The sequence below is a fragment of the Rhinichthys klamathensis genome, unplaced genomic scaffold, assembly GCF_029890125.1.
Source record: "Rhinichthys klamathensis goyatoka isolate OS25496 unplaced genomic scaffold, OSU_Roscu_1.1 h1tg000072l_1, whole genome shotgun sequence".
NCBI lineage: Eukaryota > Metazoa > Chordata > Actinopteri > Cypriniformes > Leuciscidae > Rhinichthys > Rhinichthys klamathensis.
In genome coordinates this window covers 2,020,690-2,039,600 of record NW_026606615.1, presented here as the reverse complement: position 1 = coordinate 2,039,600, position 18,911 = coordinate 2,020,690, and the positions used below count along the sequence as shown (strand labels likewise).

General features: G+C 35.0%; 1 protein-coding gene across 1 annotated transcript in view; it reads right to left on the bottom strand.

Annotated features, from left to right (window-relative positions):
- Positions 1–4,963: 4,963 nt before the first annotated feature.
- Positions 4,964–18,911, bottom strand: part of anapc1 (anaphase promoting complex subunit 1) — a 115,789-nt gene continuing 101,841 nt past the window's right edge. The window contains exon 49 of the transcript XR_008807103.1: positions 4,964–5,229. The gene's annotated coding sequence lies outside the window, so the exon portion shown is untranslated. The remainder of the gene's footprint in view (positions 5,230–18,911) is intronic.

The following is an 18,911-nucleotide window of genomic DNA, read 5'->3' as shown; positions in this document are numbered from 1 at the left end:
ATCCTAATAAGTCATTAATTTTCACTCAAACTGTTATGCTGATAATATAATTTGTAATGAAAAAAGTATTTAATTAAAAAATGCACTTATACACGACGTACATTATTGGGAATTGAACTAGTCTATAAAAATATTGCAATGTCTAGTTTTCTTCTTTAGATAGTCAGTGGCACGTATACACACAAATATTTATGCAAAAGATATTAAAGCATATCAAATCTAACCTATTGGTGATACTAACAGTATTTTCAGGGGGTTTTCATCAGTGTTTTCCCATACACGTCTAATTTTGCCCACTGCGAGAGAGATGTTTCACCCATACCTCTAAAATAGAGCTAGTTCCTGATTTTATTTCAAGTTTCATTGTGTTGCAAATGACTGACTAAGGACTTCGGATAATACACCTGCGATAAAATATGCTATTTCACATGCTTCTTACTAGTGAAATAAGGCACTATAATTAGAATAAAACATTAAAGGTATGTTTTTCCTCTAATTTAATGTCAAATGAATCTCCAGAGGTCATTTGGCATTAACCTCAAAGTTTTAATCTTCAAATACATCTGACCTTTAGGATCACAGCAGCTGCACTTTCACCGTCTCCATGCAAAATGTGTTCTGCACCTGCACTGGAGATATTAAGAACAATTTCAGCCAAACAAAGTATCAGATCGATCTGCCCACATTTGCTGTAGCACGAGCAGGCCTGTTACAGGATGTTTTTGTCTTGAGGGTAAGCATGCATGATTACAAGTTTTACCCATTTCCTCATATGATTCGAGTAATTACTCCCTCAATTAAACTAATAAACTTCCACTGCAAGCGTGTGTTTCAGTCAAGTCACAATTAGTTATATATAGTGCTTTATACTATACAGTTTTAGTTCAGTTAATTCAATTCTGTAAAGCAGCCTTCAATGTTGATTTAATTTAGTTCAATAACAGTGTTAATGTTGTAAAGTTCATCAATTATGAAGTGAATTTAATTCAGATATAAGCTGCACTACAAAAGACAATAGTGTTATTATTATTATTAATGTATTAACTAAAACTAAAAACAAACTTTAACTGAAATAAAACCTTAAACATTTTATTTCAGCAAAAAATTAAAAAAATATATATATTTTTTAAGTAAATATTTTTTTTATAAAAAGTAAAATAAAAAATAAAAATCACATCAAAATGACTAAAACTTAAACTAGAATTAAAATGAAAACAGAAAATATAAAAATGCAAACCAATTCAAAATATGAATAAAAACTATAATAGTATTATCTTAATGATAATAAAATAATAATAATTTTACTGAATCTTAAGTGTCCCCAACCGAGCAAGCCAAAAGTTCAGGGTTAGTTTTGCAAGGAAAGCAAAGAGAACAAATTGAGAGACAATTTCTGACAGGCACACTTAAAAAAAATAAAAAAATAGTGCCAATAAAATCTTTATTGGCACTAATGGTTCCTTTGCATACCACAAAAGGTTTTTTATAGTGGGAAAACGTTCTTAAGATTTTTAGACACACTAAGAAAAAAATGGTTCTTTTAAGAACTGAAAGTTTTTTTTGGGAGAGCTGATAATGGTTCTTCTATGAAACTGATGCTAAAGCGCTTATTTTAAGAGTGGATCGTGGTGCTTATGAATGTTTACATCAACAACTGCAGCTTTAAAAAATGTATAGAATAACTCATATCATAATATCATGACTCTACTGTACATACATGTAAGTGTGTGATTAGCTGGGACGGTCTCAATCTCCGTCCCGTTAGTAGCTCACGATCCTGGCAACGGCCCAGAACCTTCCCGACCCCAACTGAACCCCTCAGCTGTCAAACACTGCTTATCATCAAACAACATCACTTTATGATACGTCTTGACATTTATGGGAAATGTCAACATCAGTTATAGGATATGATGACACAATCAAAACTTGATTATAAAATGTGTCCTAAATAATACCTAATAATGTAACATAATTATATTTATTTTTAAAAATAGATTAATTTATGATAAGGAAAAGCTGAGAAAATTTAATAAAGCTAATAAAGGAGTCAAGAAAACCTTCAAAAGAAAAAAAAAAACACATTGTTGAAATTACAAATCACATAATTAGCCTTCTCAACACTTTTCCTTCATCTACACATGTAATATGTTTTAGTGTGTTACCGACCGCTGATTAGCAACCAGTGACACTGTTCTTATTTTAAAAAACAATGACTCACTCTGAATCTATCACTAAAATTGTGTTGACCTTAACTGACTTATCAGTCAGAATCTGACTTTTACAATTTATGCAAAACTCATGATTCAACCGCCTGATTTAACTGACACCCATTAGTGTTATTAGTGGCAGGACACAATTTGACATCTGCATACTCCAAACTAAAGCGCTGCATGCACTACACACACTTTTCTGCAATCAAAAAAGACATTTTGCATTTGTACTTGCACAAGTAAATTATAAATAATGAGTACAACCTTAAATATCACTGCACAATTAGTTGTACCATAATTTACTTATTAATCCAACATATTCTCCCTGCTGGTGAACAAAAACAAATCTATTAATAGGAAGCACTCGTCGTAATCATACGCGGGAAATGCATCCTCCCAGAATCAATGCAATGGCATAAACTGTAGAAATGTTTCAAACAGGCAGTTTTTGTATGTCAATAACACTAAGCACGCATCTCATGTGTGTGACATTTGAGAGCGTTACACGTGTCCTCACACACACACAGACTCTGGGAATGCACTGCGCGCATCTAAACCACAACTCAACCACTGTTCGAGACTGGCAGACAGATCGTAGGAGGACAGCTCAACGTAAACACACCGTTAAAATAAACAGTCACAACGTCTGACCACAGAAAAAGACAAATGTCAAACTGATCTTGTTTTTCAGGGAAACATTTATTGAGTGATAAGTGTTCGTGTTACATTACTCTGCATCAACAATGCTTCAGCTAGTTTGGCAGCGCTGAAGTCCACTGTAGTTTAGCATGAACATAAATAAAGCGGACTGCCTTCAAGTCACGTCCGAATGATCGTATTCGCCATGATTTCGTGATCAGTAATGAGAAACTTGGGATTTTTCCAGTTTGGTTTGTGTCAATAAAAAAAAAACACAAGCCGAAACGACTTCCGCAAGTACAATCCCATTCGTTTTCTCCATAGAGTTGAAGTGATAATGCATAAACAATCAAATAGATTTTTAGCCATAATGTATAAACCTTTTCTTTGAAAAGACACGTCTTGTGTAGAAGTCACAAATCAATGATTTCAATGCTATTTTTGGGAGAAAGTGACCATTCCACTCTCACAAAGTATTGCAAAATTACGCAATTAATCAAACACTCTCAAACTATATATATATATATAGTGGCCAAAAGTGATGTCTATAGGGGATATTTGTTTTTAATGACCCTACAAGCATGATAAAATCATCAAAATATGTTTTTTTAATATTCAAAATATTTAATATTCAGTTCGATATTCAATAATCAGTTATTTGATCTCCGATATCCACACAATTTAGCATGTTTCATTGCGTTATCACAAATAAAACAATTGACTCAAAGCACATTTGGGTCACACTTTAGTTTAGGGTCAAATTCTCACTATTAACTACAACTTTTCCCCAATAAACATTAAACTACTCCCTTTTCCCTAATTACTGCTTATTAATAGGTAGTAAGGTAGTTGTTAAGTTTAGGTATTGGGTACTAGGATTATGGGATGTAGAATATGGTCATGCAGAACAGAAGTTAATAGTGAGAATTGGACCCTAAACTAAAGTGTTACCAAAATTGATGATGTTTATATAAAAGCTGATGTCGTCAATTTTCCTAGGCTGGACATCACTTTTGGCCACTACTGTATGTATGTATATATTAGGGCTGTCAAGCGATTAATCGCATCCAAAATAAAAGTTTGTGTTTACATAGTATATGTGTGTGTACTGTGTATAATTATTTTTAATACATAAATACTCACACATGCATGTGTATTTAAGAAATATTTGCATGTATATACTGTATATAGACTGAATGTAGCCTATATATAATGTATATTTTATATAAATATAAACATTTTATATATAAATAACAGATTTTTCTTAAATATATACATGTGTGCATTTATAAACAAAATAATTATACACAGTACACACACATATATTATGTAAACACAAACTTTTATTCTGGATGCGATTAATCGTGATTAAGCGTTTGACAGCCCTAATATATATAAGAAATTCTTAAAGCCTTGATGTATGTATTTAAGGCATTCCATAATGTACGTTATAATACATTACATCTTTTCGTAAATAATTGTAACCAAAGTTAAAATACACTGTAATATTTGCAGATTCCTTGTTACATCTGAAATTGGTGGTTTAGAAAGTATAATGCGTTAAAAAACATGACAAAGGTGTGACATAAATGTTACAATGTATTATGACTGTGGTTACTATTATCCATGAAGCATAATTAATGCTTTAAAATACTTTTATAATACATTATATATAAAGACTAAGTAAAGTGTTACCAAATTTTGCTATACTTAATATAAATGACACAGTAAATTACCATTATAAGATCTGTAATGAATGACTATTATATTTTGCGAGTAGATAATTTCCTCATAAATTGAAAGTACACCATCTTTGCCTTTTTCTCAGATTGTCATTATTGTGGTAATGTTTGTGATTCATCTCTGAGCTGGTTGTTTTGGTTCATGGTTTAAAACGCATATGTTTTAAAGAATTTGGTTGATAAATAAAAGAATGAGAAAATGAATGTGAAAAATACTTTTGGAACCAAGTATGGGTCATTGTTATGCTCTATTGATCATAGTGTAAATTATAACAGTCAATGTTAATTAAATGTAAAACTAATTTATAAACATTTTCTGATTAAGAAAAAAAAAATCTTTGTAGTTGCACAAGAATGATAAAACACATAAAATACAGCATAAATCACATTTAGTTGAAGTGGGACTAAAAATGCTTTGTGAGCAAGTTATAGACACCTTTTTTTCCAATCCAAATCACTTTGCGCACATCACATCATAATTAGGCCTTCCGAGCTCTTTAAGCAGGACCGTCCCAGCAGGACCTGAAGGCAGCATAAACAGTTTGTGCTCAGTGAACGGCTGACCTCAAGAGCTTCTGTCCACGTCTGACGCCAAATCTGCAGGAGCACAGTCACTTTCAGCATCTCCTCGGCCTGACCTGCACAAAAACAACACACACTTCAGTGAACCGAGCTCAACAAGCTTCCCGAATCACAGCTATTAAAGTGAACGTCAGGAGGGAGCACCTGTCTGTGAGCGTTTCTCTGCAGACGTGCAGTAATAGCAGGGCTGAGGTTTCAGGGCCCGAGGCAGTGCCCTCAACAGCCCCCGTTTCTGCTGTGTGTGTGTGTTTGTGTGTGTGTGTGTGTTTTCTTTTCCTCCCCCTCCTCCCTGATACAGAGCGACTCATGAGTGAGAGAAGTCTCTTTGTTCCCAGAGCGAGCGGGCGGACTTCATTACACACAGACACAAGATGATGACCGACACTGATCAGAGTTTTAGAATATATAGTTGATCTTGTTTGCTTTGGAAGGCCAAAGGAAACCCACATTATTTGACCAATGCGATCATTTTGCACATTTAGCCCTGCATGTGCACACGTTCGGTTTTGAGGAACACAATACTTGAACCTCATGTTACAAGTAGTCTAATGTGTCACGTCAGCACGTATAGAAATAATCCCACCTGACATGTTTTATGACTAGGATTTACATAAAAAATGATTATGGCTTTGAGATGATAATCTAGTTAACCTCAGCACACACAAAAAGAGAGAATTGCCTTGAGAAAAAAAATGTATTGCTTTGGGTTACGTCAGATGTTTCTCCGATGTTTACTTGTTGTCATACAGTAGTGGCCCAAAGTCATAATCTTCTCCCTTTATTCAAATATTATTAAAACGTGTTGAAGATTTTGTAAGCATGTTATGGATAGTTGTGCTTTGAGTCGATAGTTTTATTTGAGGTGATAACGCAATAAAACATGGCAAATGACATGATATTTGGCCAAAGAAATTATGAACACATGCAAAAACAACTAAATATTAATAACTGATTATGTTGTAGTAAATGTATGCTTTTTTACCTGTGAGTAACTGTAACTTTTTTTTTTTTTTGCATAGTAAAAACTAGGGTCTGAACACATTTGCATCAAACTGTTTTTCGAGAATCGCATCACACAAGGTGGCAAAAACAAAAAGTTTGCGGCAATCGCAGAGGTGCAACCTGTTCTAGTAAATGATGTCAAAAACAAATACAAATTAACCCACACACTGTTTAATTTGCATTATGCATGGCTAAACAGCGGCTGTCTCCTTCTCAACTTAAACCACATGGTCTTCTGTTAGTCCCCCTGAACAAAAGCCATTGATACCAAGCACTTTGTAGGTTAATAGCTGAGAAACGTTTAAAAGCCCACATCCTTGAAAAATACATGAGACATGACGACACAAAAGGAAAGAGTCGAAACACGCTATCAAAATAAAAATAAATTCAAATTAATTAATTAAAAATATGTAAATAATTAAAATAGATAAATTTATTATATACCATTATATAAATAATCATAAAAAGTAATTAAAATATTTAAATTAAATAACATTTAAATAAATAAAAATGTAAAAGTAATTAAATTAAATTACAGCATAAACATTTAAATAAATGTCATATTTAAAAGAAAGTCAAATGTCTACTAAAAAACAAAAAAAAAGTGAGTAAATCCGACCATTCACATAACTTAATTTAATTTCGCATGAAGTTTATTTACTTAATAATTTTAAGTTATGTGAATGGTCGGATTTACTCACTTTTTTTTTAAAGCCCACATTCTTGAAAAATACATGAGACATGACGACACAAAAGGAAAGAGTCGAAACACGCTATCAAAATAAAAATAAATTCAAATAAATTAATTAAAAATATGTAAATAATTAAAATAGATAAATTAATTATATACCATTATATAAATAATCATAAAAAGTAATTAAAATATTTAAATTAAATAACATTTAAATAAATAAAAATGTAAAATTATTAAAATAAATCCATTTATTTTAATTACATTTAAATAATCAAAATATTTAAAAAAAATGTCATATTTAAAAGAAAGCCAAATGTCTACCGAAAAACTACAAATCACAAACTTCTACGCCCCAAAGGGAAAGGAAGGTGGAAAATAAATATGAGATGGGAGGAAAAAAAGAAAGAAAAAAGGGATCAGTTGACTTAACTTAAAAAAAGTGAGGAAATCCATTGCCTTAAAATTAAGTAAATAAACTTCATGCAAAATAAAAAAATTAAGTTATGTGAATGGTCGGATTTACTCACTTTTTTAAGTTAAGTCAACTGATCACTTACTACAGTGATATGAATGCTTTTGCGTTCTATCGCAAATGTTTTGCGTTCCCCAGAGAAACTTTGCGATCGTTCGCAAAACCTTTTGAGCTCTTTGCGAACGCAAAGTTTCTCGGGGGAACGCAAAAGCAATGACCTATAATTTTTCCTCCCTGTCATATTTTTTCCCTTCACATATATTTTTTTCTCTATACCACCATCACCATGTCCCTTTAGGGCCTCCGTAACTGAGACAAAACGGTAGAACAAATCTAGACTTTTTCTAGAGCTTCTGTTGTTTGCCTTGATAAAAAAAAACCAATAATCTCAGAAGAAAGTAGTTTCAGAAGAAATCAACTGTGGTCAGAAGTTGCAAAGATACTAAATATTTCAATTAAAACAAAAAACTCAATCTGAGTTTTCCTGAGACCGAATGATCTGAGCTGCTATACATATTCAAAAACAAGTTTTACATAAATAAAACATGCACGGCAAACTATATTCAGTCTGCTGATCTATGAAAGAGCGGTAACCCTGACCTCGGGTGTTGTGTTAATTCAGAACAATGACAAAGTAAGAGTGTGAGTCTGGCGTGAGGAAGCGTGTGTGTAGGAGTGAAGGAGAGGTCTCTCTCTGTCAGAGCTGGAGGGGACGGCGGCGGCGCTGCTCGTGACTAAAGAGATAACAGCCAGAAAAGCTCTCTCAGGGCCTGATGTGAAACCCGACACTGCAGTCGAGTGCGCCTAGATACTTTCACACACACACTGAGAGAGTCGATGGCCCACACATGCAAAAACACAATATACACAACTATCCATGTGGTCAAATTATGGGTGTGATTTAAAGTATTATCAAAGAATCATTGTAAAACAGATGGATCCTGGATGCAGATGCACAGTATAGTTAGGTGTGACACCTGCTTGCTGTTGCACGTGCTATTAAAGACACAAACTTGAATTAAAATATTCAGGTTCAGATGTTTTTTACAGCAGTTTCAACAACAATACGCCCAAAATGCACATACATCCCATTAAGAACAATGTGAGGTTACGAGAAACTCCTGCTGCCAGCACTCACACCCTTCAACAACAAACCGTCCCTCTCCATTAAATATTCATGAAACTGCCGGTTACTGGCGAGCGAGTCGTTGACTTGTTAATTGATGCCTGAGTGAGATTAATGTCTCTATTTCTCGTTGTGGTTATTCTTTAAAGATCCCAGTGCAAACAAGAGTCTCGGCGTCGGCCCGCACTGATTAATGCCGTATTTTAAAACAAGCTTATACATTTTCTGTTGCTTTCAATCATTAATCATTCATTCGGTCCACGTGGATGTGCCTTAGATGGCCAGAGGAGAGACCGTGTAGAAGTAGATAAGTGAATGCAAAACCATATGCATTTTGATTTATTATTGTTTTAAATCAAGTGAGCCAATAGCTAAACCAGTTACCTCCCCCATACTGAAAAATATAATATAGTAACAGGTGTGACATGAAATTAATCACATCCATTGTTAGACACAACGCACTATATTAAGTCGATATACACAACCGGTCAAAAGTTTGGGGTTGGTATTATTTTATGTTTTTGAAAAAAAATTCTTATGCTCGACAAATCTGCATCTATTTGATCAAAAATACAGTAAAATTGAGAAATATTTTTACAATTTAAAATAACTGTTTTCTATAGGATTATATAGTAAACTGTAATTTATTCCTGTGATCAAAGCTGTATTTTCAACATCATTACTCCAGTCTTCAGTGTCACATGATCCTTCAGAAATCATTCTTGTATGCTGATTTGCTGCTCAAGAAACATTTATGATTATGATCAATGTCGTTGCTATTTTTGGATGAAAAGAAAGTCCCAAAGAACAGTATTTTCTGAATCGTTTGTAACATTTAAAACGTCTTTACTGTCACTTTTGATCAACTGAATGCATTCTTGCTGAATAACTAAATAAAAAAATCTTCCCGACCCCAAACTTTTGAACAGTGGTGTACCTTCTGAATCTCCAATCTTGCACGAATGTATAAAATAATTCACATTTACAATTCAAAAATCCTGTTTCAACATATAAAATAATTGTGCATGTGACAGTAAGAATGCATAACACACATTGCAAATACTTTGAACAGGAAGTGATCCAGGATTCATGTCATCGCTAATGTGGCTCCTGTAATCTTTTGTTCTGAAAGTGCGCCAGTCCATTAATAAATGCCGTGCTATTTATGTTTGGCTTGTTTTAAAAAAAGGAAATATGCCGCTTTGTGTCCGGGAACACAGCACCGGGAATGTGTGGACACTCGAGGGGAATACAGGCGTCTTTGCTGAGCACTCACAATGTGATGCGTGTCACCGGCGGGAATAACGTGCTGACACAAGCGCACTGGGCTTTATCTCATCCGCGGGACGACATCTATTACTCTGGGGGCGGCTAATAAATGAGTTGCAATTTTAGAAAGTGGTGATTAGTAACCGTCTCCAGCGTGAGCAGAGGAAAGAGGCGAGCTGTGTGAAAAAGCATCAGTCTCGTAGGGTAGGCAAGTGATTTGTTCATGCACAAAGGTTCCTGCCAGATATTGATCAAAATGTGCGCTTACTCATCTGGATGAGACCGAGAGGGAGAGGTTACGACACACACTTTTTCACCAAGGACACAAAACCTTAAATCTTAAGAGTCAAATTTGTGCAGTATCTGAATTAACTCACCACAAAGCACTACAGGAGTTAGTCAGACCGTGTGAAAGACAATACGCGGTTTCCCATCGCCTGGTTCACCGAACGAGTCTGCCGTGCTGTATTGAGGAACACGGAGCAGATTGCAATCTATTTTCTTCAAATTCATATATCAGCTCATCGTAGTTCTGATAAAGTTATAGGAACTATTCTTCAGACGGTCTTCAGTCAGTTTTAGAGGTCGTGTGGGAGCTGACAGACTTCAGAGGCGGTGTGTTTTTCTCTAAATTGAGGTCAAAGATTATTTGTCAAAGCCGGCTTGAGAATTTACATTTGCAAAAACAAATATCAACAAGGAGAGAAACAGACCGTAAGAAAGTGTCTGAACGGCTGCTGCCGAGAGGGTTAAAAATAGCACCTTCAAATGGTAAACAAAAGTTTGAACAGGAAGTGAGAGGCTAATATCTGTGTGCTCGTGAGGAGACACTTTATGAGAAAACACAATTTTAATTTATATTCAATTTACACTTAAAATCTATTGCCGCTCATATTAACGTGACCTCAAGGAGACAAAAAGGTCAAAGCACGAGGCCTACTGTAGACTGAATCGAAATTAGCACTTTAAAAGACAATTAATGAATGCATTTAGATCGTCTCTTTACTCTACTCGTCTTAAATGAATGTGTGTGGAAATTAGGCTCAAGAATTAGAACTAAAATGATATTTCGGTTTTGGATGGGTCACATAAAAAGAAGCACAAAACGTCTCTAGTAAATTCTTCTGAACTTATGGAAAATGCTGTGAAATACACTTTAAAAGGGGATGAAGGAGAAACTTATTATTAAGTGATTCTGGGTTCAGCTGGATTGTAGCAAATTAATGAATAATAAGAAGTCCAAAATAAGCATTTTAAAATCCAGCAGATCACAGACAAACAAACTATACTTATGAGTCTAAATATAGCTGCACAGACAATTCAGTCATAAGTTTTGTAATCTCTGAAATATGTCCTAAATACGTCAGCTCAATTTGACACCTCGAACTGAATTTTCACGAAATAAATATTCAATCAGTCCGCGGATCGTCGTAAAATCTGTAGTTTCAAATGAGAGAAAACTGAGTCATAACCGAAATGAATATCACAAAATTTGTACTAAAGATGTCTGTCTCAAAACACCGGTGGCCTTAAAAACAGACTTCTCTCTCTCTCTATCTATCTATCTCTCTCTCTGACTTTTTAAAGGACAATTTGTTGTTTGCTGAAAAGGTTAAAGATTTTTCCATTCGAAACTGAGTGGGTTGTTGTGAGAGAACATGCGCAAGAGGCAAATTTCCCCTGTGTGTCTCTATAATATCACCTAAACCATCAGTTTCAAAATGACTTCAGGATTTATTTATATAAAAACAACTACGAAACAAATGTATCTTGAAATTTAGGCATGCACAATAATTCGAAAGTAATGATTTTAGAGAGAGAAAAAAAATGTATGTAAACAACTTTTCAAAGAACAGCATTTCTTTCGATCTTTAGAAGGACATAAATGTTAAACAATATACCTCACTAAAACATGCTCACACATTTACTTAAAACAATGTACAATTTAGAAACAAATTAACCACGTTCAGATATCACGCTTTTCAGAAAGCAAAACAGCCCGAAGCCTCGATCCAAGACCCTACATCCTAAAATAGAAAATCTCAATTTCCACGGTACGAAATAAACTATGACAACGCTCTAAAGATGACACAAAAACACACACGGTTTACGCTGCATTTCTACTTGATCAGAATTAGTCATTTGAGGCAGAGAGGAGAGCAGGAGTGTGTTTGATGAGCCTCCGTGGTGTCGTGGGCAGACTGTCGAATCCTCTCCTGTCTTTCCTGTCCTACGACGCAGAAAATAACAAAAAGATTACACAAATATGTGAAAGCCAGAGAGAGACAAACGCTGGTCATTTTACAGCATTTAAAATGTGAAGTGCTGCACACACAAAGGCAGTGCTTGTGTAGACGATCTTCCTGAAGAAGATCAAAACAAATGTGCACTTTTCTCTTTTATAGCAGCTCTATTTTGTTGTGGTGCGCATCACACAATTTAGTGCTTTATATAGTGTCATAATATAACACTATTCACATTTGCACTTTCTCATGCCAACTCTTCTGTTCTTTCTGCACACATGCTTGCATTAACATATGGCAAAACCTGGTACGGTTTTAACTGAAAACTCGCCGTGAAAATTTGCTCGGGGAGCGTGATGAGCAACGCAGATGATGACTATACTCTAAAACAAATAGTTTGAGTAAAATCCTACGTTGTTTTTGACTGCTGATAACAAGTTACACCTACACACTGACAATTAATACTGAAACTTTCAGTCTACACGGATCTGCCCTCGGCACAGCTCATCCACTCTTACCCACAAGCTTTTTCAAAGTATATAATTAAATTCCTTATTATTCTTATAGTAGTCAACACTGACTACTCTAAAAGGACAACTAAAAATGGCATGACAAAAAAGTCAAAGAAACTGGACAGGAATGAGTAGATGATGTGACTGTACCCATGTGGAAAGATCCATAAAGATTCTTTTCTGCATTTATAAGTGATTTATTTATCAGCATAAAGGTCATTAGGTGAAAGCAAGGCTTTTTGTGTAAACGTGGAAACTTTGATGGCATGGTATCTGCTCATTTCCTTTGGCAAATGCAGGTTGAAGTCTCAAAAATGAGCATTGAAAACAAAAGGCAACAATTTTAGCAACATTTAAGAAAGTACTAAAGTGTCCATCTTGTGCAGCTGGGTGTTTTTTGTTCTTTTTGCTGTACGCGGGAGCGTTTATGAGACTGCCGTTAAAACGTCTGCAGCCCTCCTACTGTCTGAGCAGAGCAGCACACACAACCACAGGTGGGAGCACACACACACACACACACAGCCATGCACAATCACACACTGAACATTATACACTTACACAAAACCACTAAGGTGAATTTTCGAAATGTAACTTTTAATGACAGATCTTGATGTGAGCAGATTTAAATGTGTCACTGTCTACATGAAGCTTTGTGGCATTGATCTGTTTTTGTTTGGGCATTGAATTAGTTTTTTAATGCTATATCTAACCTGAAAATGACTGAAAATCTTCAAATGCTCCTTCCGCCGACATAAAGGTTGAACAAAAACTAAATTAAATCATTATAATATTATGTTTTTTCTATGTCAGCACCAATTGAAATATTTTATAGAGATACTTATATTATACAATTTGAGAATACAAAGCAACATCTCTGAATCTGGATCATCACTTAATCCAATACAATCCACTTTATTTCAATGGTCCACTTTAGACATACTTTGCAACTACATGTCAACTAACTCTCATTAGTGTATTAGTGTACTGTTAGGTTACGGGTTGGTATAAGTTAACATGTACTTGTATAAGCGGACAGTCTACTAATACTCTAATGACTTCTAGTTGACATGTAGTTGCAAAGTTACTTATAAAGTGGACCATTGAAAAAAAAACAATTAAAACAACCCCATACACAAAAAGCAACCCCAATGCATCTGAATGATCCTATTAATCGTGGGATAAGCATAATCATCTTCATTAGTGTAATCTGAGCTTCTAAATGTGTGCGGCTGTGCGCGTTAGAAAAAAACAAGTAATACCAGAGGAGAACGGTCTGTAAATTGATAGCTATGAAGAGATGTTTGACGCGTGCTACGAAACCCAACATAAAGCCCAGAGCGAGAGACTTTCTGAATAATACTGGCGATGTTCAGTGGAGGTTCCTGGAATGTTTGTCTTAACACAAAGATGATGAACTTAAAGATAAACCAAATTACGCCCGAAAAACAAAACTGAAAAGTCTTGTGGTTTTCACTAAAAAAAAGAGAGAGAGAGAGAGAGAGAGAGAGAGAGAGAGAAAGAGAAAGAAAGAAAAAAAAAGTCAATTTATTCAGGCCGAGACCGTATTATATTTTGAGGAGGATATGGTATTTTAACCTGACATTTAAACATGCTTTTGGTTGGTGCCATCTGTGCATTCAAAACCAACCCACGCGCACACAAACACATCTCTCTCCCCATTATCTCTCGCTACTTCCTCAGCAAACTCTTTTAATATTAAATATGCATCAGAAAATGCATGTTATATAGAATAATGATAACTATGATAATATATCCCACAATGCAACCTACACGGTGTACATAAACAAATGCCAATATTGCAGCTCGCAAATGCAAACACAAAGAGTCTATTCCATTATGCACAAAAGGCAACAGTTTTTGCTTTTCCAAGGCTGCAGAAATAGTCCCGTGTTGCGTGCAGTAAGACTAGTGCAGCTGTTCTTCAAAGAGACAAATAAAAGGTTAAAGGTCACAGTGAAATAGGCCGAGCTTCCCGACAGTTTCCAGTGAGGGAATAAAAAAAAAAACATGAATAGCAAACAGACTGACTCGGACTTAAGCAGACAGATGGCTATTGAACTGAAGAAGTCACATTCTCAAACAACCCACAGGCCAGTCGATTCATGTGCACTTAGTATGCTTTTGTTATGTATGCATTGCTGTTAAATGTTGCATGCCTTGGACCAGATAGAATCACATATAGGCATGCATTTATTTATCATTTACATTTCTGCATTTAGCAAAGTGATTGAAATGTATAATAGCAATTATCGAATAATAGCAATCAATAAAAAATCTAGTTTAAATTACATGCATGGTTATCCAGTGATGCATTTGTAGTAAGTGTAAAAATAAAAAAAGCTCATCATGTAATAATTTGGCAACAAAATGTATTGACAGAGCAGTTCTCAGGACACAATTGCACGAGCACGACGAAGCGTATTTCCTTGTCACTACTTAAATAAGCGGCCTTGCTCAATTTCCTCGCTCAAAGCAGAACAATTGTGCCATCGGACCGCTTTCAAATAACTACATGTGGAAGTCAACTCGAGTTTCACGTCACCTCTGCCGTGTGCAATTTACAATACTTCTTTTACAGCATCTCGGCTTTCAGGAGCTACAATCTGCTCTTATCTTCTGTTATGTCATCATCTTGTTTTCATATTCTAAATTTCGGGAGCCCTCGGCAGTTTTCAGGCCATCACGAGAGGAGATTGTCAGTAAAAAGCCCAAAATACAGCTGCTCTGAAATCTTGCATCGGTTTCACAAAGCTGACAAAGCCAAACAGCCTAACATCACATCAACAGAGCTAAACTTGATACCACAGTTTCCCTTATGATGGGGCGGCATACAGGAGAAATGCACTCGTCTTAAAACAAGCGCTCGAGGCACTTATCTGTACTACGGTCGGTGTTCTCTGTAAATAAAGTAAATGTCCTTAAAATGAAGTATTGGAGTGTATAAACATGCAAAATTATGACAACGCCACTCAAGATAAGAGATCCTGAATTTCATGCTTTCAGCAGCCAATACAGAGTATCGTGTTTATACTCAACAATATTCAATATGTTGCAATATGTGGCTGTTATATGCGTACAATAGCATAATCCTCTGTCCTTTCTGTGATGAAAATCAACTACTGTGCTGAATATGATGATATTGTACTTAATTTCCCTGATAAATCTCCAATAGGCAACAGAGACATTTTACTGTGACATAAAAACTTTGAAAACAAGGTGCAATGAGAAGGACAATGGCTGTGATAAACTGGTCATGTGGCCATTTCCTGTTTAAGAAAAAAGAAAAAACATCTTGTGAGTTGGTGCTGTAACCGATGGGTCGCGAGCCGAAAATGGGTCACAGGTCTGTTTTGATCACAGAGAGCTGGAAAAAAAACAAATGGAAATAATAAAATGCAACTAAACACATTAAATCAAGCATAACTAGACAGGCTTATCGAGGAGATTGTGCATCAAATTATGTCTGATACTCGGTTTAAACTAGATGCCAACCTAGACGAGTTGCTTGACATCCCTTCAAACATGCAAACAAAGTAAAAGAAAACACAACCTGCATTAAAATATGACATTTGCAGTGACTATAAACACGGTTTGTTGCAATTATTTGCATTGGCTGCCGAGAGCATGAGATTCAAAAGTATTTTAGATGCCAAAATTGTCTTGATTGACATTTCCATAATGTTGAATGATTATAGCAATGTTTATAAACTCCAATACTTTATTTTCAGGACATTTATTAACCGATTTCAGAACGGAATACAAATCAGAGACATGAAACAAAACCAGAACCACTGATCTACAGTCTTTATCAGCCATTGCAGTCAAATTGATGTTTCAGAACAAAGAGAACTTCTGTCAAAGTGCTTCCTTTACACTCAAAGCACACCACGAACGGTCGGTCGCACGCGCACACATATACTGAGGCATAATCAACGTCCCTGAAACAAAAACACCAGGAGTAAACAATATAGTCACATTCATTATATAGACGCCTTCTCAAACAACACCAGTCATCTCAAACATCCGTCAATCCAGCCTGAGCAAATCAATCTCGCATATCTTAAAATAGCAAATTCAAGAGCAAGCAACTCACCCTCCATAGCTATTAATTGTAGACAACAAACATTTGATAATCTTCTATCTGAAGCTGATCCTTTTAATGCCGCCCTTTAACTGTTCCCACTGAGTAATACTGAAATAGTCATGATATTATCTATAGCTGTTGGTCCACTCGAAATCTCACAGGAAAACCCATATCGAATTATAGTCGACTTATGGAGCACAACACCCTTACATATGAAATTCAAACATTTTCTTCATCCTCCCACAGCGTGCGAATGTCATCGAAGGCTGCAGCCTACATGCACACGGCAACCAGCCGCAGGTACTATTGATATTCCTATAAATCACAGCTATTAGTTACAGCTAAAGATAAGATACATTAAGAAAAACCCAAAAAAACATGATGTTGTAACAGCAAACAGGAAACGGCACACCGTGGCTGCGTGAGAAGAACACAGAAACAACTCTAATGCAGGTCGAAAGTGGCCAAATTAAGTATCACAAATCTTAACTTGTTTTTATATAGTCAAGAAAATTCTTTCCATATTTCTTATGCAACTGTATACTAGAGAATTGACTGCATAGTGGATAAATACTAATGTGATTCAGTTCTTAATCATTAAGTCTGAGTTGTAAATGTTTATGCTAAACGTGTTTTTGTGTTGGCTGTAAAGATGGAGACTCTTGAACCCGTTTCTAACGCCCAATGTGTGTGAAACTCAAAATGTCAGTGAGGTAATTGTGTGAGGAAACCTGAGCACGGGCGGCGTTTCTCTCATCGATTGTTTCTTTAAAAGTCGTATTGATTATGTGGCTTTGTGTATTAAGCACGTGCACTTTTTGCACTCGTTTTAGATAAGAAACTTTCTAAAGCCTATCTCTCAGCCTTTGTTGACATGCGATTTATTTATGTTTTTCAACAGCAGAGCTAGTTTTAAAATATATACATAAAAAAAATGTGTTTAATAAAATTGGTGAACACTTTATTTTGCAGTTACATGCGTTACTTAACATAGTAATAACAGTAAATTATGCATAATTGCAACTATACCTCAACCTAATCCTAACCCTATAATAAGTACATGCTGTTAATTAATATTACTCAGTACATAAATATATAATTACACTGTAACAATGACACCTTAAAATGTTACCTAAAATGTAATCAGTATGTCATGTCAGAAATAATGTACTTTGATTTGAAATATAAATAAATTATGTTTGTGATGTAGATTTAAAGCCAGTTACTACTTTTTCTTCCCAGCATATTGGCTTAAATCTATTTTGGTGTTAACACATTTAAGCTAAAAAAAAAAGAAAGAAAAAGCTGACACATGACAGAGAATTTGAGAGGTTTTAGATAAGAGGTGTAGCTCAGGAAATAAACGCCCTCGGAGGATCAGACTGAAAATGCAAATTACCCTTGTAATTCGGTTATACAACGACACATAAACAAAGATAAAGAGGTAAAAGGCCTTTGAAATGAAAACCTCCATTCCAGTAGTCTAAACTATCCTACACATAAAACCGCTTTATGTGATAACAACACCAAAATTAACTAGTTTAATTCATCAGCAAAATTTGTATAAATGACTGAATAAATCAGAATAAATTAGATTACACCTATGAAAGTCAATGAGTCAGAGGTTGAAATATCTCCATGCTTTATAAAACATATTATATAATATTATTTATTATGTCTTAAGTGTATATTCATGAGATAATGACAACTTATCAAGCTCCAAAAACACGTGTAAATGAATGAGCAAACAAAAGCTGCTGATGTGTTGCAATTCATGAAAACCAACCTAAGGATTAATGTTAATCTGGATATTTAATCATATTTTAAAAATGTGGTTAGCAAACACTGAGGCACTGAAACCAAAATAACACATCTGAGACCAGATTAATATTTTTAAAGGCAAAGCAGGCCTACTATCAAAATAAATGAGATATAGTGCCATTTTAATAGATGCTGATTTTCCATGAATAAAACTAAGTCAAAATAGCTTTCATTTAATCGGACTGACTGGAAATGATTTCAGGTGCTCTTCTAAATTCAGCTTACACAGAATTACAGTGTTAAAAGAAACCTCCACAACACTGTTTTCACAACTTTCAAAAAGAGGAAAAAATAGAGCGAGATTGATAACGGCAGTCACACAGAAAAGAGAAAATGTCACTCCCTCAGCCACTAAACAGCAACTTTAACTAGTTGTTGTTTTTTGTCATTTGATGAAAAGGTAATATAATATAAAAGTATAGAGCTATAAATGTACATAGCCTACATTAAAAAAAGAGAAAATATAAGGATTTACGATGCTTATGCCGTTCAAC